The 23,740-nt window shown below is 30.1% G+C and overlaps 1 protein-coding gene across 1 annotated transcript in view; it reads right to left on the bottom strand.

Annotated features, from left to right (window-relative positions):
* The window catches only part of LOC117180699 (ankyrin repeat domain-containing protein 6), a 451,003-nt gene that overhangs the window by 23,715 nt on the left and 403,548 nt on the right, over positions 1 to 23,740 (bottom strand). The gene's annotated exons all lie outside the window — the stretch shown is intronic.

Below are 23,740 nucleotides of genomic sequence, written 5' to 3'. Positions count from 1 at the left end.
TACAAGTTTTTGTTTGAGTGACCCCAAATGAGAACCAGATTGAAGAAAACTTTAATAATAATTATTGTCTATAAATCCCAATTGTCTTGCTTTTCGTAGTTTTTATCCGCTGATGACAAAACAAAATAACACTATAAAATAGAAAATTATATTTTTTATCAATATCTACAGGCCAGCAGCTTCAATTTGAGTCATACCCAAAGAAAATCAAATTAAAATAAAGGCTTCCAGTATAATGGTATGAAAAACCAGATTACCGAATTTTGAACCATTGTTTTTCAAAAACTAAGAATACAAGAGGACAAGTTTTACTTCTTATCGCAGTTCTATTAGGCATGCCAACAACTTCAATCTGATCTATTCCCGAAAAAATCGGAGAAAAAGAAAAGCTTCCAGCATAGGAGTTGAAAAACCAAATTTCTAATATTGTCATGCCTACAGCTTCAATCTAAGCCATCCTCAAAGAAAATCTGCCTAAAAAAAAAGTTTTCTTATTTTTCAACTATTGTTTTCCGAAAAATAATAATGGAACGAAGCAAATTTAATTATTTATTTCACAAGCTTAATGCCAACACCTTCAATTTAAGCCATCCCCAAGAATATGTAACTAAAGGAAAAGCTTAGATCATAATGGTTTTTAAAACCAAATGTTCTCGTTTTTGTCATTTTTCAACCATTATTTTCTAAAAGATAGTAATGTAACGTAGCAAATTCTATTGTTTATTTCACATCATCGCATTCCAAGAGCTTCCATTTGAGTCGTCCCCGAAGCAAATTGGATCAACAGGAAAGCTTCAAAGAAAGGGGTAAAAAAAATTTCTGCATTTTTCTTATTTATTTAAAATTATTTTCTACAAACGATTATTATAGCAAAGCACATATAATTTTTTATTTTTAAACATCATCAACTCAACAGTTTCAATCTAGGTCATCCCTGAAAAAATTGGAGTAAAAGAAAAGCTTCGAGCATAATGGCATAAAAAAAATTTCCTCATTTTTCTTATTTTTAACAATTGTTTTCCAATACCAACTGCTATAACGTAGCAAATTTTATTTTTTATTTTTAACATCATCATGCCAACAACTTCAATTTAAGCCATCCTCAAAGAAAATCTAACTAAAAGAAAAGCTTCCAGCATAGGGGCCTCAAACCCAAAATGCCTTAATTTCTCTCATTTTTCAACCATTTTTTCCAAAAACGACTACCAAAACGTAACAAATTTTATTTTTTAGTTTTAACATTATCATGCCAACAGTTTCAGTTGAAGTCATCCATGAAGAAAATTCGACCAAAGGAAAAGCTTCGAGCATGATGGTCTATAAAACCAAATGCTCTCTTCTTTCTTCTTTTAACCACTGTTTTCCAAAAACGACTGCTATCACGTAAAAAATTGAATTTTTGAATTTTAACATCATTATGCCAAGAGATTCAATGTAAGCCTTAACAGAAGAAAATCTGTCTGAAAGAAAAGATTCGAAAAAGATGGTCAGTAAAACTACCAAGAGCATCCATTTGAGCCAACCCTGAAGAAAATCGGACTAAAAGAAAAGCTTCCTGTATCAGAGTCGAACAAACCAAATTTCCCAATATTTTTTTATTTTAAAAAGATGGGTTTCCATAAACCAAGAACATAATATTGCTAAATCTATTTTTTATTGAACATTTACATGTTGTCAGCTTTAATTTCAGCCACCCCGAATAAAATAAGACTAGAAGAAAAGCTTCCAGCACTGATGAAAAAACAGTAATATATCCAATTTTATTTCTTATTGCAATTCTATATTCAGAGCTTCAATTTCTGCTGTCCAAAAAGAAAATCAGTATAAAGAAAAGCTTCCAGCATAGTGGTCTAAAAACCAAAGTTTTTCCTTTGTCTTATTTTGCAATAATTGTTTTCCAAAAACGAAGTGTATAACGCAGCATTTTTTGTTATATAACATATACGTAAATGTCAAAAGCTTCAACTTGAGCTGTTACCGAATAAAATTAAACTTAAAGAAAAGCTCCCAGAATAGTCGTTTAAACAGCCAAATTTCCTCATTTATCTAATTTTATAATCAATATTTACATATTGTTTATTTGTTGCAAATTTACATGGGCAAACTCCCATCAAAAAGTGTTTCGTAGTCTCACGTAAATCTTTTGCATAATGACAATCATTTTTCCTAGTTCTTAGCCACAGTTAACGACAAACAATACAATAGCATCAAAACCTTATCTTCGTCAAAAATTCTACGGAGGGACACCTGAACTATTTGAAACAGGTTTCATCTACGCGGAACACTAAGAAAGATTAAAATGATCTTTTGACAAAAAAAATCCTTCCTCAATTTACAAATTTCATTACACCAGTAATATTTCAAGGTGCGAGAAACTTATCATTAAAGAAGCTAATTGGAAATTCGTAGTTAATTGTTCAATTAGCTTCAAGTTATCAATCTCATAAATTTATTAAAAGTCCAGTCAACCGGTCCTGAAGATCGCGTGTTTCTTTTTCGCTCGTCTGAGTATCTGGACAAGCTGGGATACGAAAATGCAACATGGCACGATCCTTCCTGGTGCTTGTTATCGTCAGGAGCGTATCAGAAACTGTTTTAGCGACTTTCAACCGCCAGGGCATTAATGACGTTTGCAGCCTCTATCAGGGAGTCTCCTCTTTCTCATCCAAGTCCATGTAGTCATTTATCACTGGGAACCCTTCCTAACCGCGACCAAGTTCGAATCTACGAACCGGTTCGGGTTGTTGTTCAGCCAACCTGGAATCAATCGTTCTAGGCCACGTACGTATTCGAAGAAATTCGATCTAGTGATACCAATGAAACGACTTAAAAGCAAAGATCAAAGAAAAGATCCGGTAATAGAGACGTGAATTCAAGCACAATCGGGAAGTTCCTGGGTCGTGCGTTTGGCTTGTCGATTCAGAGATTTTGCTCAGGAATTTCAATGGGCAGATCTAAATCCGTCTTGGGCGCATTCTTTTTTGATTGATGAGAAATTAATTGTCAATCAAAATTCCTTCGACAGGCTTTATGATGAGAAAGTATCAGCAATGTAACGTGCACGCTTTTAGCTTTCTGCACTTTCAGCCCCTGGCCAAACTATTATGATAAACCTGATGTTGTATTACATGATCGTTTCGCAAAACAGTGATACTGATTCACTGAAAGTACAGACAAAAATGTTGTTAAAATTCTTCGTAGTTAAAATATCAGATTGGTTCACCTTTCAGATTAAGGGTCTCCGACAAGATTCGATGCAACATTGGCCAACCCAGTAATTGGTGTTTGTTTCTGCTTTGCAGTTCGCGAGAGTAGGAATGACGATTTCTAAGAATACCCTGGAAAGTACTGCAAGGTGCTTGACCAAGATCGAATCGTTTCATCCTGTATGCATACCCTCATCATTAATGGAGTTCATGGAGATGAGGACATCCTTTGCGGAGTCTATAAATCTTTCATCAGATAATTTGGATTGATAACAAGACTGGTGCCCCAGTTTGAAGAAGCTTTGGGTTTCTTCGCCTCTCGGTACACTGCACGCTGAAAGACCTTCTTTAGAGTATTCTCGATTTTAGGATTGATTAAAAGATTGGTCTCATAGTTTAAAGAATCTTCGGGTTTCCTCGCCTGTTGGCAGAGCAGGTTGTAGGTACATATTGGAATACCCTGTATAGAGAGAGTATTCTTGATTTACTCTCTTTGGTCAACAATTTGCCGCTGGTGTCCTGCGGCGAGAGACAGTCAACCAAGAAACGAACCGAGTATACCCAACCCACGTATCGGTTCCATGTGGTGACGTCGATGATCCTTTGGTCGCGTATTACTCATTTATTTTTAGTCGTCTCATATGGGCTGCATTCTGTTTTTTTTTCATTGTCCAAGAAGGTGCGATCATGATCCCTTCTCAGAGGGGTCGGCAGTCGGCACAGCCTGCAGGCGATCTCTCAACTTTCCTGTAGCTGTACCCCTCGCTAAAATAGGAGTAGAGGTCAGAAATATCCACTAGGGTGTTCTAAAAAAAACCTAATCTCTTTTTATCTTGGACCTCCTAAACTTTAGATTTTGGAATTTTGGTTTTATTTGAAAAAGAAGTTTAAACTGGGGCCCGGAGGCATCAGCAGACCCAACATGATTGAAACCATTAATTTTTATTTTTATAAAAATAATTAGGTATTCTAGGAAATATAACTGATGGTACCAGATGTTGAGGAAACAAAACTTGATTGAATCAGATAAAAGATGCTACCCTTAATCGTAAAAAACTACCCCTTATAGGGGGTAGATTTTAAAATATTATATTTTCCACTTTTATATATCGTATCAAGACATTAAAGTATACAGTTTGAAATTAAAGAAAATTAAACACTCAACTGTCGAAAATTAAAGAAAATTTATTTTTTAATTTAGTCGATTTTTTAATGGATTGAAGGGTTTATTTATTAAATTATCATGTTAAATTCTTCAAATATAAAATTGTTGACGCTTTTTTTCTGAGCCTAAAATTCGCTTTTTTACTGATTTTTCTACAGTTAAAAATGAACTTTTCTACAGTTAAAAATTAGATTTTCGGCAGCTGAAAATTAAACAAAATTAAATTCTTAAACTACGCAGAATTTTTTATGGAATGAAATATTTCTTTAAATAATTTTGTAAATAAATATAACATTTGTGACACTTCTGTTCTCAATGTAAATTTTTTTTTCTTGAAGTTTTAAGAGTTCAAAAATGAAATTTCGCAAACTGAACTTTCGACTGCTGAAAATTTAAGAAAATGAAAGAAAAATGAATCTACAATTTTCAACAGATGAAAATTCAAGAAAATGGAACATTTAACTTTCAACTCATTAATTTGTTCATCAATAAAGATGTTTATTTGTTAAATTTTCATCTTAAAGTACATAAATATAACATTTTCAAAACTTTTTATTAATATAAATTCATTTTTTAATGTTTCAACTGCTAAAAAATAAAGAAAATTAAATTTTCAGCAATTGAAAATTAAATACAATTGAAAATTTAATTTTGAGCTCAGTTTAATTTTTCATGGATTTAAATGTTTATTTATTAGATTATTAATGCTAATTATATAAATATCATACTTTTAACACTGTTTTTTTCAATATAAAATTCGCTTTTTTCTTAAATTTTCAGCAGTTGAAAATTGAATTTTTTACTGATAAAAATGAAAGAAAACTAAAGAAAATTGAGATTTTCAATAGTTAAAAATTAAAGAGAATTAGAATTTTAAATCCGTTGATTTTTTATGGATTGTAGTGTTTCTTTGTTAAATTATGTAAATATAACATTTTTGATACTTGTTTTAAAAAAAAAATTCGGTTTCTTCTTGAATTTTCGGCTTATGAAAATTGAAAAAAAATTAAATCTTCAATTTTCAACAGTTAAAAATTAAAGACAATTGAAAATTTAATTTTCAAGTCAGTTGAATTTCGTATAGATTGAAATGTTTAGATTTTAAATGATAGTTTTTAATTATGTAAATATAATAATTTGGAAATTTTTATTCTAAATCTAATATGCACTTTTTTCTTAAATTTTCAACAGTTAAAAATTGAATTTTTAAGGAAAATTTAAATTTCAAATCAGCTGATTTTTTATAAATTGTAATTGAATGTTTGACTGCTGAAAATGGAAGAAAAATAAAGAAAATTGAGATTTTCAACATTTAAAAATTAAAAAGAATTTCAATTTCAAATTAGTTGATTTTTTTATGCATTGTAATTTTTGTAATTTTCAACAGTTGAATTTTTTATAGAAATAATTGTCCATATTATAAACTTTTGTGTTAAATGTTGTAAACATATATCATTTTTGTCACAAATTGTTGATATCAAATTTTTTTTTAAGTTTCGACTACTAAGAATTGAAAAAAATGTAAGAATACTGAAACTTCAATGTCCAACATTTGAAAATTAAAGAAAGTTTTAGATTTAATTTTCATCTCAGTTCATTATTTTATTGATAATAGTGTTTATTTATTCAATTACGTGAATATAACATTTTTACCTTTGTTTTTAATATAATATTCGCTTTTTTCTGCAATTTTCGACCATTGAAAATTGAAGATAATCGAAATTTCAATTTTTTTGTATAACGAAATATTTATTAAATAAACTGCTATATACAATTATGTAAAAATAACCTTTTTAATACTTTTTTTTCTAATTAAAATTTGTTTAAATTTAATTTTCGACTGCTGAAAATTAAAGAAAATTGATTCTTCCATTTTCAACTCAGTGGATTTTTCTCTAGATGGAAATGTTTATTTATTAATATTGAGTAAATAATAAAATTTTTGCACTTTTGTTCTGAATATAAAATTCGCTTCTTTCCGGCAGTTTTAACTGTTGAAAATTGACAGATGTTGAAAATAAATTTTCAATAGTTGACTGATAATTTTTTCTGTAATTTTCTGTTACCATCAGTTGCATTGCCAGCTAAATACTTATTATTTTTACGAAAATTAACATTAGGGGATGCGTGATAAGAAAACCAGTATGTGAGCGTGGGGAGTGGTGACAGTGGGGAGTGGTGACAGTGGGGAGCGGTAACAGTGGGGAGTGGCAGTAGTGTGGAGTGGCAGTAGTGGGGAGTGACCGTAGTGGGGATGCTAAAGAGGAGTCTTTAGAACCCTTGCGAATCGTCGCACAAAAGGGGGACGCAAAAGAGAGAAACGGTATAGGCTTTGGAAAATGTACTTGTAAGAGAGAGAGAGGGAGAGAGAGAGAGAGAGAGTGAGAGAGAGCTCGTGATTTTTATATTTTAAATTCTTCTCTCTGTTAGAATTTCGAATGATAAATCCAGTCATTTAAGCAGGTTGATAAGACGAGGATTAGAAATTACTATTCATATTTAAGTACCTACCTACCTACATTTGCTTTCATTAATCAGACCCCCGAGTAGAAGAAATTAGTCTTCCTTTGAAATTCCGGTGTAATTAAACTCTAGTTTTCTCGTGTGATACTCTTTTTGATTAACATACTGGACTCGTTCGAATAATTTATAATTTTAAGTTATGATAATCTCCGGGATGATAATGAAATCTTGCTCTTATCGCCGGTTGACTATCCTTCGGCACGGATGCTTGCATATGTTAACTCGGCTTAACATACAATTAAATATCAATTTTAAATTTAAAAGATTGTCTGGAGAGCTAATTCTATCAAGTTTCGTCAATTTAATATCTTCAACCAGGGTGTCCGATTTTATAAAAAAAAGTTCTCGGTTCTATAGTTATACTTTTTTTTTAATTGTTTTTTTTTAAAGTATCCCAAACAATTTAAAAACTAAATTCGACTAATGGAAAAAATATCAGATTTTTCTACCAAAAAGTTTAATTTTTAACGTATAAAGGATAAATTTCTAACCATTTTAGTTTTATTCAAAAATAAATTTTTATAAAATAATTTTTAAATGCAATTTAAATGTTATAATATTTTAACTATTATTCATAAATTATAATCATTTTAATGAAACTTGTTTTCACTCGTAATATAATCCAATAATTAAAATAAACATAATAATTAAAAAAATATTTTTTATTTAAAAATTTAATAATAGGAAAAATTAAAGAAATTTCTACATCAAAAATTAAGAAAATAATACCAATTAAAAAAAAATGTATAGAAAAAGGTAATCGTAAAAGAAAAATATTATCCAATCCACATTCAAAAGATTGTAAATTAATTATAAATTAATTAACAAATTTCTAATTCTTTAAACAAATTATTTTATTAAAATTACTTTATTAATAAATTAAAATTTATTGTAACCGATTTTAAAATTTCTTATAAGCTTTTAATAATTAAATAAAATTTATAATAAATATAAAAATTATGTTTAATGAAATTTAATAAAATTTAATAAATTTTAATATAAACTAGGATTAATATTGAAAATCAAATAATTGAAATTGTTTCAACCCTTTTTCCTATTTATGTTTTAATTTTAATATCAACTGGAAACGAAATAGTTCCACATTCAACCCAAAAAATTTATTTTTTAACCAAGAAGATTAATTTTTTTAAAATAAAATAGTTACATTTTCAAACAAAGTGTTAAATTTTCAACCATACAAGATGAATTTTCAATAAAAAATTAAATTGTAGAAAACATTTTTTTATCACAAAGACTAATTTTCAAGAAAAAATATCAATTTTTCACCAAATAGTTGATTTTGCAACTAAAAATACCAATTTTCAATTAAAAATATAAATTTTAAAACAAAAATGGAATGGTTTCGACCGCAGAGATGAATCTACTACTTAAATGGTGAATTAAAAAAAAAATTGAATGAAATAGTTCCAAATTCAACCAAAAAAATTATTTTTCAACCAAAAGAAGATTATTTTTCTAAAAATGATATAGTTAAATTTTTAAACAAAGAGTTGAATTTTTATTCAAAAAGAAGAATTGTCAGTGAAAAATGTAATTTTTGAATTTTTAAGTAAAAACGATCAATTTAGAAAAAAATATCTACCACAAAAGACGAATTTTCAGCCTAATAGTCGAAATTTCAGTTAAAATATCAATTTTTATTTAAATTATCAATTTTCAATCAACCATATTAATTCTAATCTCAAATGATTTTAAAAAAATTATTTTTTTTTCGAAATAGTTCCACATTTAACCAAATTTAATCAAGAAGAATAATTTTTTTTCAATTAAATAGTTAAATTTAAAAAAAAGAGTTGAATTTTGAACCAAAAAAGACGAATTGTTAAAAAAATTTAATTGTTGAATGTTCAACTAAAATTGATCAATTAAAAAAAATCCTACTACAAAAGATATACTTTCAACCTGTAATTGAAATCTCAACTAACAATATCAACTTTGCATTCCAAAAAAATTATTTTCTAACGAAATATTTCAACATTCAACCTTAGAGATGATTTGTTAACCGGAAAAATTAATTTTCCAAAAATAGAATAATAATTAATTTTCCGACTAAAGAGTTGAATATTCCAAAAAAAGTGAAATGAATGAAAAATTTAATTCTTGAATTTTCAACTAAAAAGGACAAACTAAAAGAAAAACTACGAAGAAAGAGGAATTTTCAAATTAATAGTTTAAATTTCAACTAAAAATATCAATCTTCAATTCTTGAAAAGAAAATTATTAACAAAATATTTCCAAATTTAACTTTTAAAGCTGATGATTTTCTAACCGAGAAGATTTATTTTCTAAAAATCTAAAAGTTAAAGTGAAAAAAAAAGAATTTTTAGCAGTTTGATTTTCTTATTGGGTTTTATTAATTCAGTTTGCATATAAGTGGAAAAACGAGAAAGAGTGTGAAGTATGAACTTAACTATTTTCCATGAAAGGGAAATGTGGGGAAGGTATTTGGGGAAAGTGAGGGGAAGTAGGAGAAGCCATAGAAAATAAGTAGAAGGGAATTCAGGAGAAATGAGAGGAGAAGAATAACGAGAAGTGAGTGGAGAAGAAATTAAGCGAAAATGACGGAAGGAGAAGTGAGTGGAAAAAATGGAAGGAAAGTAGAGTTAGTGAGGGAAAGCAATAGAAATAAGCGGCAGGAAAAGCAGAGGAATCAAAGGGAAATTGGGGAGGAGGAAAAAATTATGGGAGAGGAAGTGAGAAATAATAGGGGTAGGCGGAGGAGGATAAGTAGTGGTCATGAGAGGTGAGGAGGGGAAGTGGGTAACTTGACGTAAAATGTGGGAAGTATGGTAACGTAGGGGAAAATCGGGAGAGTAGGGGAAGTAAGGAGTGGGAGAAATAGTAGAAGAAGTTGGGGTGGAAGGGGAATCGAAGGTAGAAGTGTGAGGAGGGGAAGTAGGGGAATGTAGGGGGATAATAGGAAGGAAAGTATAAGGGGGGGGCCTAAACGATTTAAATAACGTCCTAATGCATTATGAAACCCTTTTTGTCGGCAGATAAGGAAAAATATTACTCTGTTCTGTTCGAGATTGTACTGATAAATTTCCAGCTTTTTGAACTTTACGGATGAGTTTCATGTCGTGTATTCGCGGCATGGCTCAAGGGCTCAGGTTCTGCAGCCGGCACGAAAATTAGCCTTGCTAACCGCTTCAAGGAGTAATTCAGCCTAATTTGCGTGGAATGGTGCCTGAACAGGGGAACAAAGACCTGCTATGGAGAGAGGCAAGAAAAACTTTCCCTTTCCCTCTTTCTTCCTCAATGTATCAAACGTCGGCTCAAACCAGCTTAAAGTCACTTATGAAAAAAACCACAGGCAGTCCCTATCTAATTTTCTAACTAATCCTGTAATATATTGATAAAAAATACAGTTCCATCTGATATCTCGGATTTTCAATTTTTCAATTCAAGATTCTTTAATTTCAAGTGTTTGTATATACTCTCGAAGGTACACAAACCTACTTTTCGCGCCTCATTTTTTTTTACTCTACAGCTTTTCTGTCTGTATGGTTTGCGGTTGACCACAATCGCACGTAGCCCTCATAAATAAACCAGAGTACATCCAGGGTCGACGAAACAAAAAATGTAATTGCAAAGAAATATCAAACCTTTCTTTTTATATAGAGGATTCAATATAGTATTGTAAGGTGGATTTGATTTTTCTAATCAATTTTAATATTTATTTTGTATGTGTATTATTTCATAGAAATTAGGTTTATCCTTTGGAGGGTGGAGGAGGGGGGGGGGGGTTGCAAGGTCGTCGATTTTGAGAGTTTCGTAGTCCCGGTAGAAACCCTTATAATTTTATTTGAGTGTGCGCCCGTCTGTCCGACGTATTTTCTTCCAGAAGTTGAGGTGGAGAAGTGGAAGTAGGGGAAGTGAGAGGAAGTAAGAGGAGGGAAAGTAGAGAGAGTAATGGGAAATTATAAGAGGGACAGAAGAGGAAATGAGGTGAAAGGAAGTAGAGGAAGTGGAGGAAAATGAGGAGGAGTAGAGGAAATGAGGGGAGGGTAACTAGGAGAAGTGAAGAGAAATTATGAGAAATGTGGTAAGGGTTAGTGAGGGTAATCAAGTGGTTTAGAATTAGAGGAAATACATAGGGGAAGTGAGGAAAGAAGGGAACGCGAGGGGAAGTGAAGGAAGGGGAAGCAGTAGAAGTGAGGCAAATAAGTAGAGGGGAGTGAGGTGAAATTAGCGGTGTTAAAAATAGAGGAATTAAGGAGAAATTAAAGTAGCTTAAGTAGATGAAGTGACGAGAAATTAGGAAGGGTAAGTATTGGAAATGAGGGGAAGTAGAAGAAATGATTGGAAGTGAAGGAAATGATGGAAGGGCTAATAGGTTATTGCGGGTGAGTAGTGGGGTGGGAGAGTCATGACTAGGGAAGGGAAGTGTTATCTTGGAAAGCGAGTACAGGAGGAAGTAAAGGACAAAGAAGTTGAGGAAGTTAGGGGAAGCGAAGAGGGGAAGGGAAGTAGAAGAAGAGAGAGGAAAGACTGCGAAACCCTGTGTTGTAGACGCTGGGCACTTACTTTGATAATTTTTATTTCTTGTCTTAAATTGAGGGAGGAGGGGAGGGGGCACATGGTCAACAAAATTTATTACGTTAGATCTTTTCAAGTCCTTTGATTAAAAATGCAACTCCCTCGTAAAAATGAAATTACTTTGGTTCAAAATTCAGTTTTTCTTGAAAGTTGACCTACTTTCTTTAAAATTAACTTTCTTAGTTGAAAATTCGACTTCTTGTTTGAAAGTCTTAAAAATTTATTTTCTTCGTTGAAGATCCACAATTTTTGTTAAAAATTCATTTTTTTGGTTGAAAATTATTTGTTTATTTACCTGAAACTTTATCTTTTTTTATTGAAACATCATCTTTTATAGGTTGAAAATTCAACTTCTTATTTGAAAGTTGAAATTTTTAACAATTTATTTTGTTGCTGTTAAAGAGTTGAAAATTTATCACTTTGGTTCAAATTGAACAAATTTGGTAAATTTCAATAAATTTAAATAAAATTAAACTGTTTATTCTTGTTATTTTCATTTAAATAAATGTAGCTACTTGTTTGAAAATGATACTTTTTGGTTTCAAATGAACTTTTTAGTTAAAAATTCATAGTTTCGGGTGGAAAATTTAAGTCTTTTCTAGAAAATTGGTCTTTCTGGCTTTAAGATTCCACAATTTGGTAGAAAATTCAATAGTTTTGTAGAAAACTCTTTTTTTATCAATGAAAATTTAATAATCTTTCTAAAAATTGACCTATTCCGTTTTTATTAAAATTTTTTTATTTTAGGATTCGCCTATTTTTCTAGAATTTCGTGTAATATGTTGTAAATTGATATTTTCTGGTAGAAAATAACCCTTCTTGTTTAAAGATTAAACTATTTCGTTAAATATTATTTTTTTTAACATCATTAATCTTCTTGATAAAAGATTTAACCATTTTGTAGAAAAAATTTTCCTTCAAAAATTAATTTTTTAACTTAAAATTTAACTATTCTATTTTTTGTAAAAAAATTAGGTCTTTTTGAGTAAAAAATTCAAGTGCCTGGTTAAAAATTAATCCATGTCGGTTCAAATAAACCTTTCGAATCGAAAGGTTGAATTATTTGGTCGAAAGTTGAACTACTTTGTTAAGGATTAATTTTTATATTTAAAAATCATCATCATATTAAAATATTCATTTCCTCGGTTCAAAGTTATTTTTTTAGCTGGAAATTGAAGTATTCCATTTTTGGTTAAAGATTTATGGATTTTGTTAAAAATTCGTCTATTTAGTGAAAAATGATATTTTCTGTTAAAATTTTAGATGTTTGGTTAAAAATGAAACGATTTTAGTTGAGTATTTAAGTTTTTTTTTAGATTTCATATTTTCATGCTAAACTAACTGTTTTTTAATTAAATAAAAATTATTTTTTATTTAAATATCAACTATTACATTTTTTGTTTAAAATTCGTCTTTTTATAGTTTAAATTCTTAAAAACTAATTCTTTTCTTTAAATATTCATTAAGTAAACCCTATGCCCTTTCTGTTGAAAATAAAACTATTTGCTTAAAAATCGATTTTGTGTTAAAAATTTATATTTTCGGGTGGGATATTGAAAGGTTTTTCTAAAAATTCGTCTTTTTGGCTTGAAGATTCCACAATTTCGTTGAAAGTGAAATAAACGAATAAAAACATTTTTTATTTGTAAATTATTATATTTTAAACGGAAAATTAAACTGTTCTATTTCTTGTTGAAAATTGACCGTGTTAGTTGAAAATTCAACTACTACATTTTTCATTGAAAATTCATTTTCTTTTTAAATTAATCTAATTAGTTGAAAGTACTACTTTGCTAAAAATGCATTCTACTGGTTGAATATTTAAATATTATGTAACGTTGGCATGATTTTGCGTTTTAATGTTTACGTTCAAACTTTTCTTGAAATAAATAAGAAAATTGTTTCAGCTATTTAAATTTTAATTGAAACTTGTTTCATAACAATGAAAGTGTCATCCACTTCAGGTGAACGAAAGTGTAGCCTGCCACTCACACCGAACTGTCTGCCACATCTGCCGCGGCTAGGGTCGCACCCCCTTGCCGCGGCAGGCGGCCCTGCCGCGGGCAAGATTTTTGAAACCACTGCGCTAATCGACTCCTTCAAAGGACTTGGTCCATTGAAGTCTCTATAATCACAAGTTAGAGACTGACGTCTTTATTCCAGACTACAAAATTTCCGGAAGAGATATAAATCTAATCTACATTTGCAAAGGTTATAAAAACACCAGAATTGCATTTTGACGGAGTTCCTGCGTAAATCCGATATTATTGTAAAGGAATACCGTCTCGAGTTTGGACGTCAACAGCAACAATGCCAGCACTTCTGGATGATTTAGAACCGGGAAATTTGTGTGGGTGTAGGCACATGCAAGTCTGGCCGTAGAGGGAATGTCTGTCCATCCATCCGTCCTCACGGGGATACATAACTACTAGCTAAACTAACCACAAGCAAAGTGGTTATAGGCGTGGTTGCCTCCCGCTATTACGAACTCGAGGGTCAGAATTTCTTTTATCCCAATGATCCACGATTCTTGCAAGACTCTCATAGAGTCTTCCATAAAGCTATGTTACACTTAATCATCTCAGAAGATTATTTTATATCGATCAAGATTATTTTCGTATCAAACTTGGTCAGATAATATGGCAGTCAAAATTTGAATCAGTCAAAAGTGCTGATTTGAATTTTTTATCAAAATAATGAATCTTCAACTAAAGAAAGGAATTTTCAATTAAGTAGTTTAGGTTGCTACCAAGTAGTTAAATTTTTAACCGACATCGATTTATTTATAAACATTTTTTTATATTTTTAAGAAAAAAAACTAATTTTCAAGCAAGTACAAGAATGTTAAATAAAAAAAAAATATTAACTTTAAAAAAACTTTTTTCTGCATAAGAGATGAGCTTTCATTAAAAATTATGAATCTTCAACAAAAGCAATACATTTTCAATAAATTTGTTCAGTTTTTAACCAAATAGCTGAATTTTGAACCGAAATGGATTTATTTTTTAAACAAGAAGATTAGTTTTTAACAACAAAAAATTAATTTTCAACCAAAAAAAGACTAACTTACAGAAAAAGCTTTAAATAAAATAGGGAAATGTTCAACGAAACAGTTGATTTTCAACGAAAATGATTAATCATTTTATAAAAGATTGAATTTTTTACAAAGCAGCTCAACTTTGGATCAAGCAGTTCTATTTTTAATAAAGTGGTTAAATTTGAACTAATTGGATGAACATCCAACCGAAATCTAATTATTTTTTAACCAAGAACATTATTTTTAACAAATAAAAAACTGATTTTCAACGAAAAAATAGTAACTAAAAAAACAATGTATTTTCAACAAAATATTTCAACTTTTAATTAAAATAGTGAATCTTCAACCAAAATGATGGATTTTCGACCAAAGGAATATATTTTTAATAAAGAAGTTCAGGTTTCAACCAAATAGTTGAATTTTGAACCGGAATCGATTTATTTTTCAAACGAGGAGATTAATATTTAACAAAAAACCGAACTTTCAATAAAGTACAAAAATTTTCAGCAAAAAAAATATATAAAAAGAATAACTTTGAACAAACAAAAAATGAGTTCGCAACAAAATGTTTACAATTTTAACAAAGTACTTCAACTTTCGACCAAGTAGTCGATATTGCAAAAAAATTAATTTTATGATCAGAAGAATGATTTCTTGACAAAAAAGAAGAATTTTAAAGAATATAAAAGAATCATAAAAAATATTGCTTTCAAAAAAAGAATTCCACTTTGAATCAAACATTTTCAGCAAAAAACGATTTATTTTTTAACCAAGAAGATGAATTTTTACCAAAAAGCGAATATGCAACGAAAAAACAATAACCTTCAGCAAAAAAAGAAAAAAGAATTTTCAGCAAAGTAACTAATTCCAATTTGCACTAAGTAGTTGAAATTTCAACCGGAACCGATTTATTTTTTAATCAAGAAGATTACATTTGAGCATGAAAAAAAAGGAATTTTCAATAAAATACAAGAATATTCAATTTAAAAAGACTAACTTAGAAAAATTAATTTTCAACAAAACACATGAGTTTTACTCTAAAATAATGATTCATTAAGTAAAAGAATGCACTTTTAACACAGAAGTTCGACTTTTGACGAATTTAAAAACGAATTTTAACGAATTAAAAAAAAATCAGTTTTCAACCAAAAACTGAATGGTCCAAACTTTCACATATCAAAATTAATTTTCAGCAACGAAAAATACTAAATTAAAAAAACGAGTTAAATTATTATCCAAAAAAATGAATTTTAAACTAAAAAGGATGAATTTTTAACAAAGTAGTTCAACTTTTAATCCAAGAGTTGAATTTGCAAACAAATTAATTTTTCGCCGAGAAGATTAATTTTCTGCCAAGACAAATTTTTAACAAAATACAAGAATCTACAACCAAGTAGTTTAATTTTCACCAAAAATTGAATAGTTCAATTTTCAAGTAACAAAATTATTAAAAATTTTTTTTTTCATTTTCAATAAGCAACATTAAAACTCTACCAGATATAAGACGATTTTTCATCAAAATAGTGCAATCCTCAATCAAGTAGTTGATTTTTTTTTTAAATCAATTTTTAACGAAAGTGGAATAGCTCAATTTTTCATTGACAAAGGTAATTTTAAAAACCAATTTTGAACAAAATAGTTAAATTTTCAATAAAAAATGGAGTGATAAAATTTTGAACTAAGATGCTGAATTTTTAACAAAAGAAAAAATGTAACAGTTGATATTTAAAAAAAGTATTGTAATCTGCAATAAAGACATTTAAATTAAACAAAAAAGACCAATAAATTTAATTTAAAAAACACTGAATAATTTCCAACCAAGCATTTGCATTTCAACCAATAAAGACCAAATTTCTACCAAGAAGTTTAATTTCAACCAAAACAAGAATTTTTAACAAAAAACATACATTTTCCAGGCACAAAAACAAATTTTTTAAAAGCCAGTTTAATTTTTAACCCAAAACGACGAATTGGTAACAAAACAGTTAAATTTTATACGAAAACAGTTGATTTTTCAACAACAAAAAAGACCTTTTCACAAAATGAAGCCCATTTAATCTAATAATTAATTATAATTAATTAATTATTCCATTCTGGTTAATTTGTTTATTAAATTTCGCATCAAATGAGCCCAATTTGAAGTATTTTCATGATTTGTACAGTTATTGTAATTATTATATTCTTTGATCTTACTAAAGACCGAAAACACAAAAGCATTCTTTACATTTACTATAGCTCTGAAAAATAAACCAAATCATCTTTTACAATTATTTTCCTAGATTTTGTCAGGAGTTGAAGTTAAATCATAAAAATTGATAACAAATCAGAAATTACACCGTTCTTTTTCACTCACTACCTCAGTCTCTCTTCAATAAATAAGCTTTCAATTGAGCTCATTCGTCAGGAATTTAATCAGCTTTCAACGATTTTTTAAAGATGTTCTTAATTCATTTTTTTAGGTGCTTTCATTGACTGAAAGTCATTCATTTTAAGCGAATGTTTGAATCATCGATCAATCTTAACTGATTCGTCTGTTAAAGCGACTCTTTTGTCAGTAGAAATCACTGAATATTCAGACAAACTGTGCTTGATTAATTTGACTAGTCTCTCGTCTTAAAGAATTCGAGATCTACAAAAAATCAAGCAAACTCATACCTTGTGAGAAAGGTGTTTCATCAAATTCAACGAATTCTCTGGTTTTTACAGAAATCACCTTCAGCCTTGCATTCATTCATTGAACCCACTGCTCCTTCTGCTTCTTCGGTCCCACATCTGATCTCTCAGCCGGTTTTACTCCCTGGACTCGATTAGATAGACAGGAATCAGGAAAGCTTTTCTACGATAAAAGACATCCTCAGAGTGCTACAGATGTATAGGAACTATAATCTGTTGTTTTATTCCCTTTAGCTAAAAGGAAATCCAGTTTTATCTACATTTTCATCCTGTACTTGACAGCTTGCCACTTTGAATTTCTTGGCTTCGTGTTTCTGTAGTGTAGATTTTCATTACCATTTTTTTAGATACACGTGTTCCTGATCTTGGATTTTGCATATCAGCTTCCATTCAGTAGTAATGGTCTGTCGCTTTCCAATCCTTAAGTGATCAATCAAAGTTTATGTTTTCGTTCCTGCTAGGAAATGTTCGTAAAGACTTTAGGAGATAAAGCTAGGATTCTGGGTTTTGCATCTCATTGCGAAGGAATTGCTTTTGCATCTAGAGTCGTGTTCGCGGAGGTGTTTCAAGTTTTGGCGAGCAGACCAAAGTCGATACTATTACTGCGAAATGGTCCGCTGGAGGAGGCTTATTGTGCTGGAACGTAATACACGCAACAGTGCCGCGAGCAAGAATCTTTCTGTACCCTCAGCCGCATACCATCTTTGTACTTATCAGGGACGCAGCTCCATAATCTTGTCTCAAAATCTAGAAAGATTGTCGATTCTTGATTGTAGGTTTTCAGATATCTGAGACTGAATCCGTTTCAAATCATGAAAGCCGGAGGTGACAGGAAGTCAGAGAAATATCCTCTGGGCCAAAAGGATGGATACAAATGGAATTTCCTCTTAAATGTGAGATTAAGAGGATTTTCATTTGGATCAGAAAGAATCTATTTGTACACGGAAAAAAAATTCTTGAGGCAAACGAGTGAATCGAGAATAAATTAAACTCAAAGAAAGTACGCGCTTGGATTAGGCAAAACGTTTGGTTAGAAGAGTTAAACATTTCGTTACTTTATGTAAATTGTTCTCGTAAATCAGTAATTTGGACAAAATTGCTAAGTTCGAAAGTTAACTATTTTCGACAGATTATGTATAATTGTATTATCTTCATATTAGAAAAAAATTTCGTTTTTATAGAAATATATTCACTTACAGTAGCCAATCTTTCGTCTGGTATCGCGAAAATGAATTTCCCTGAAATCCGTGTAAATCAAGTTTGTTGTTTTTATCGCGTTTCTTGATATTTCAATATAGTTATCACCTACAATCGAAACAAATGTAAATTATTATTACTGCATCATAAACTCCATTTAATATTAAAATTCGCGCACATTTTAAGTGGTGAAAAGCGTTTAATTGTGCAAAGTAAATCTCAACTGTCACTGCTCCCGATTAGACCGTCGCCATTTTATTTCGCTGCTCCCATAATGCACCGGCGCTCTTCCGATAATTGCTTCAGACACCTATTCTTAATATCCGTATTATAGCTATACTTATTAGGGGTTTGACTATACGATATCCCTGGTATATGGAAAATGGTCAAGGATATTTATTTTCGCTGATCCAGGAATCTTTCTAAATTCCTTCGTTCGTTTTCAGCTAAATGTTTAGCTATAATAAGGAATAATATCCCTTGTCACAGCTCAATTTTTTTTTACCGCGTAGCAAAGATTATTCTTTTGTGACAAACTTCTTCTAATCAATATAAATAATTCTTTTTTTCGAAGCCAACTTTTCTCTGACTGGTGTTCAAGACTAGCTTATTGCTAATGAAAAAGGGACACTCCAAAACCTTAACATTTTTTAATTGACCTGAGTAGATCCATAGCACCAGGCTGGGTCGACTCCCATGGGCGCGTGTGGTCACATATACTTTTGTAGTTATCCACCTCCTTGTAGATGGCTCTACTCTAGGGACATAAGTGGGGGTAATATTTTCTTAAAATATCTTTGCGCCACCATTCTAGTGTTCGTTGAGGTTATAGTTTTGTCAACAAACTTCAAATTTTTCTAAGTTCAAAAAAGTTGTGTCTCGCCGTATGAAGTGAAATTAGGACGTTGAAAAATAAACAAAGTTAAAGTAAATTGAAATGTTTGTGCTGTGCCAGGATGTCACTGATTTCACTTCTCTATTATAATTCGAATAAATAAAATGTTGAAAAAGGGTTACATTTCATATGTTATGTAACTCTTCATTTATTGAAGAATTATTGCAAAATTGTACAAATTTATGCCGAAAAATGGTACAGGAAACAGTATTTACACATTTTTCGTCTTAAATTTGTGTAATTTTCAATTAATTCGTTTATTTTCTCCAGTTTTAATTCATGCAACACATTCAAATATATACATATTTACGTGCACGAACACATGGATACGCTTTAGTTTGCCACCTCCTTGTAGATTGCGCAAGTGTCGCTATAAATGGTCAAACGTGCCCATGGGAGTCGACCCAGCCTGCACAGCACTCAAAATGATATACCTATGATGTATTTTATTCGTTTAAACTAATTTTGTGGAAAGCCCTGTCAGTTACATTAGCAAAATTTTATTTTTACGAACGCATTTTCTTATTTATATACAGAAATAGATTCGCTAATTCTGCAAGCTTTATCTGACTCTAAACAAAAATGATTTATAACAATTTTTGGCGGTGTCGAAGTAGAAAAGGTTATCGTTAGACCAGCGAGACTGAAATTTTGGGACAAACTCTACAATTAAAAGACAATAACCCTTGGATTTTTCCGAATTATTTCAAATATCCCACTTTCAATCACGGAAACCCGGTACCCTCTACATCCGGATTTTTATTAGATGCATAAACATTTGGCCAGGGGAGTGAAAAACTGCAGAAAACCAGAACTAGGTTAAAAATTTGAGGTAGAAGTCATGCCAAAAATTAACTTGGATCGCGTTTAGTACCTTACCGGATGGTAAATTTGACCAAAGTTTGCGATTTGTTCAAAAGATGGATTAGAAATGGCAGAGTTCAATAACAGTTTAATTATTTAAATTAAAAGTCTACTATTAAATTTCTGGTTTGGAATTAATTTAGTTTCATTAACAATTATACTGTTTGGTGTTAATATAATTATTTTGTTGGAATAGCAACTATTTTGTATATAGTCATCTTTTATGGTAAAAACTTCAACTAATTGGTTGAAAGTTAGACCATTTGGTTAGAAATTCACTTCTTAGGTTGAACATTTATCTTTTTAAATGAAAATATAACAATTCCATTTTTTATTTAAAATTGATGTGCTCAATTGAAAATTGATATTTTCTCGTTGAGAATTTGTCAATTTTGATAGAAAATCAATCTCTCCTTGAAAATCCATCCTTTTTGGCAAAAAATAAAACTGTCTAAATGAAAATTAAGTCGAATAAATAAGACTCCCTTTCGAAAATAAACTTCAATTGTACTTCGTGATTTTCTAAATTTTGAAAATGAATTACAAAATAAATCACAAATCCGCAAATAAGCAACGTTTTATGCGTACCTTGTAAAAGTGTGTGTTGGCGAACGCGAAATGGCATCAAAGGGAATCATTGGATCATGGAGGGGAACCTAACAGATGAAAACAAACCGAATCGAGAATCTAGGCAGCCAATGAGGTGGCAGGAATGACTACGAAACTTGGCGCGAAATTACAATTGAAATTTGTATTTTCTCCAATTCAATATTTGTAGAACTGAACTATAATTATTAGAAATATTTTTACATTAAAATTAGTATACTCGAAACAAAATGAAAAATAAACTGTTAAAATTTTCAGAATGTAAGTTGTTCGTAAATTACATTTCTAATTTTTCAAATGTCATTCCAAATGCAAAACACTAAATTCTTTGAATCATTTTCTATTCTCATCACCCAGCTCTGATAAAAAAATCGATAAAATCATATTATTCCCCAAACAAAGTAAAAAAGATTATGATAAGAATTGTTTTTGGAATTCTTTATAACAATTTAATCTTTGTTTTTGGAGAAATGTTCTATTTATTCATTTTTTTGTTTAACTTGGCGAGCGGAATTGGATTTTTTTTGTAGAAAAAAATCAAGGGGCCACGTCCGCGGGGCCTCAAGATGGCTACTAGTAAAAAAAGCCAAACTGGTAAAATTCCACACATTTAGTATATCTAATAAAAAAATCTTTTTTTTTGTATTTCAATATTTGCAATCTGCTCTAGGAAAATGATTTTTTTCTGCAAAATCCTTCAAGAACCGAAATCGAGAGGTAAGGAAGACATGGTGTGTAAATACTTTGAAAGGCATGATTTATACACCTTATGTATGAACATTGAACAGAGGCGGAACCAGTTTTGCACTCGATTATCGAGGATAAATTTCATTTGGTTTCGCAGGTTGTCGCGCGCGCGTGCGTGCTTGTAAACATGTAAACCAAGTTTCAAATTGAAAACAGAGCCCGACGGGTGGCACTTCTGAATTACATGTGGCGTCCTTGAAAGAGGATGGAAGTTGTGCTAAATATTGTTCCAAATGTTGTGATCCAAAGGAAGATTTTTTTGTTTGGCAAATTCTGATAAATTCCAATGACCTTTTCCATGAAGTGACCTACTCTTGCATAGTTCTTCTATTTGCAATTTCATGCAATTGTAAAAGATTATCTCTTGGATTGAGAATAAAACAGAAGCAAGTAGTCCATTGAGCAGAGCAGACAATAAGAAGAAATACTCTTTGAATTGCATCGAGCTGCATTTCCTTTCAACAACGCTTTGAAAGCAATGCCATCCACAATCCACATCCACCCTATGTTATATATCTGCAGACTATTCTCAATTTAACGATTTCCTTGCGGTCTTTCTGGACGGCGGCATCCGGCTTAATATGCTCTGCTATGCTTCATGTAACGATACGCAAATCCTAGTATATACCGCCCAAGGACTTTTACTAACTTATTCTTTTCAAATAAGAGGAAATCTAGACTAGAGAATTTATTTTACTGGTGGGGAGTTGTTACTGTTAGAAATTTCTGCAGGAACTTTCAGAGACGCGTTAATGAAGATTTATGCAGAAGCCGTTCCTAAATTTTTTCTTAATTCGGAAACATTTTCTCCTAAAGATTATATTTTCAGTTATGAATTTTCTTATACTCAAACTCGGACATAGCGCCCCCTAATATACCCCTTCCGAGAATTGACGCCGCGCTGCGGGTAGAGTTCTGAGTCGGTTATATTACTTTGAGAACGGTAAGGAGAATGAGAATATTACCGGGAATATAACTGAGAAATAAATTGTCGGAGAATTTATGAGAATCTCAGAATTTATTTTAATTAATAGAAAATTGAATTTCTTCGTTAACTTTTCGATTGAAAATTCAACTCTTTTTTTTTAAAGCATGTCTTTTTTATTTTAAAGTTTAGCTGTTTTAGCAGAAATTGAATCTTTTTTTTCGTAAAAATGCAACTGTTTGGTTATAAATTAAGTTATTATACTATTTTCTTAAAAACTTAACTATTTTATGTTTTTTATTTTATTCTTTAACTTTCGTAGGAAATTTACTTTTTGTTTAAAATTTATATTTTGGTGGTAAAAAAGGAAGCTGAAATATTTTCTAGGTGAAAGCCATTTATAAAAAAATGTGTTTTTTATTACAAATTCATCTGTTTTAGTACAAAATTGATCTTTTTTGGATAAAAATGCAACTACATATTTGGTTGAGAATTTACCTATTTTGTTAAAAATGCATCCGTATTGGTTGAAAAATTCGTCTTTTTTATTGAAAATTCGATTTTTGTGGTAAAAAATTATTTCTTTTAAAAAAATTAAATTTTTGATGTTACTGAGTTAAAGAAAATAAATAAATTTCATATTTTTTTAATAAAAATGCAACTATGTGCTAGAGAAATCAATAATTTTGTTAAAAAGTCATCCTTATCGGTTAAAAATTCGTCTTTTTGATTGAAAATTCAATTTTTTTGGTAAAAAAATTATTTCTTCTTTAAAAATTCATAGTTTCATCGTGAAAACTCGACTAAAATCCTTTTCAACAGAAAATTGAACAATTTCTGTTTAAATTTACCCTTTTGATTTCATCCTTCATCTGTTATAGAAGAAATTTTATTTTTTTATGTATGTTTTAAAATAAAAATGCATTTTTTTGCTTAAACATTATTCTTTTTTGCTTGCTTATTCTACTATTTTGTTTGAAAGTTTCGGTTCAATCACTTTGTTAAGAAAGCTTTTTTTCGTTGAAGATTTCTATTTTTAGTTGAAAAATCATCTCTTTAGCTGAAAATTAAACTATTTTGTTGAAAACTAATATTTATTAATTAAAAATTCAACTCATACGTTTTAAGATTGATATTTTTTAGTTTAAAATTCTTCTGTAATGGTAAAAAAATTATTTCGCTTGGTTTGAGATTTCATTTCTATTGAATAAAAATGCATCAGCTTCGTGTAAAATGAATTTTTTGCTGAAGGCATATTTTTGTTTCAAAATTTGTATTTTAAGTTAAATGTTTAACAAAAATGAACTTTTATTTATTTCTTAAGTGAAAAATCTCTGTTTGT

This window comes from Belonocnema kinseyi, chromosome 9, assembly GCF_010883055.1.
Source record: "Belonocnema kinseyi isolate 2016_QV_RU_SX_M_011 chromosome 9, B_treatae_v1, whole genome shotgun sequence".
NCBI lineage: Eukaryota > Metazoa > Arthropoda > Insecta > Hymenoptera > Cynipidae > Belonocnema > Belonocnema kinseyi.
This window is presented reverse-complemented; position numbering and strand designations above follow the sequence as displayed.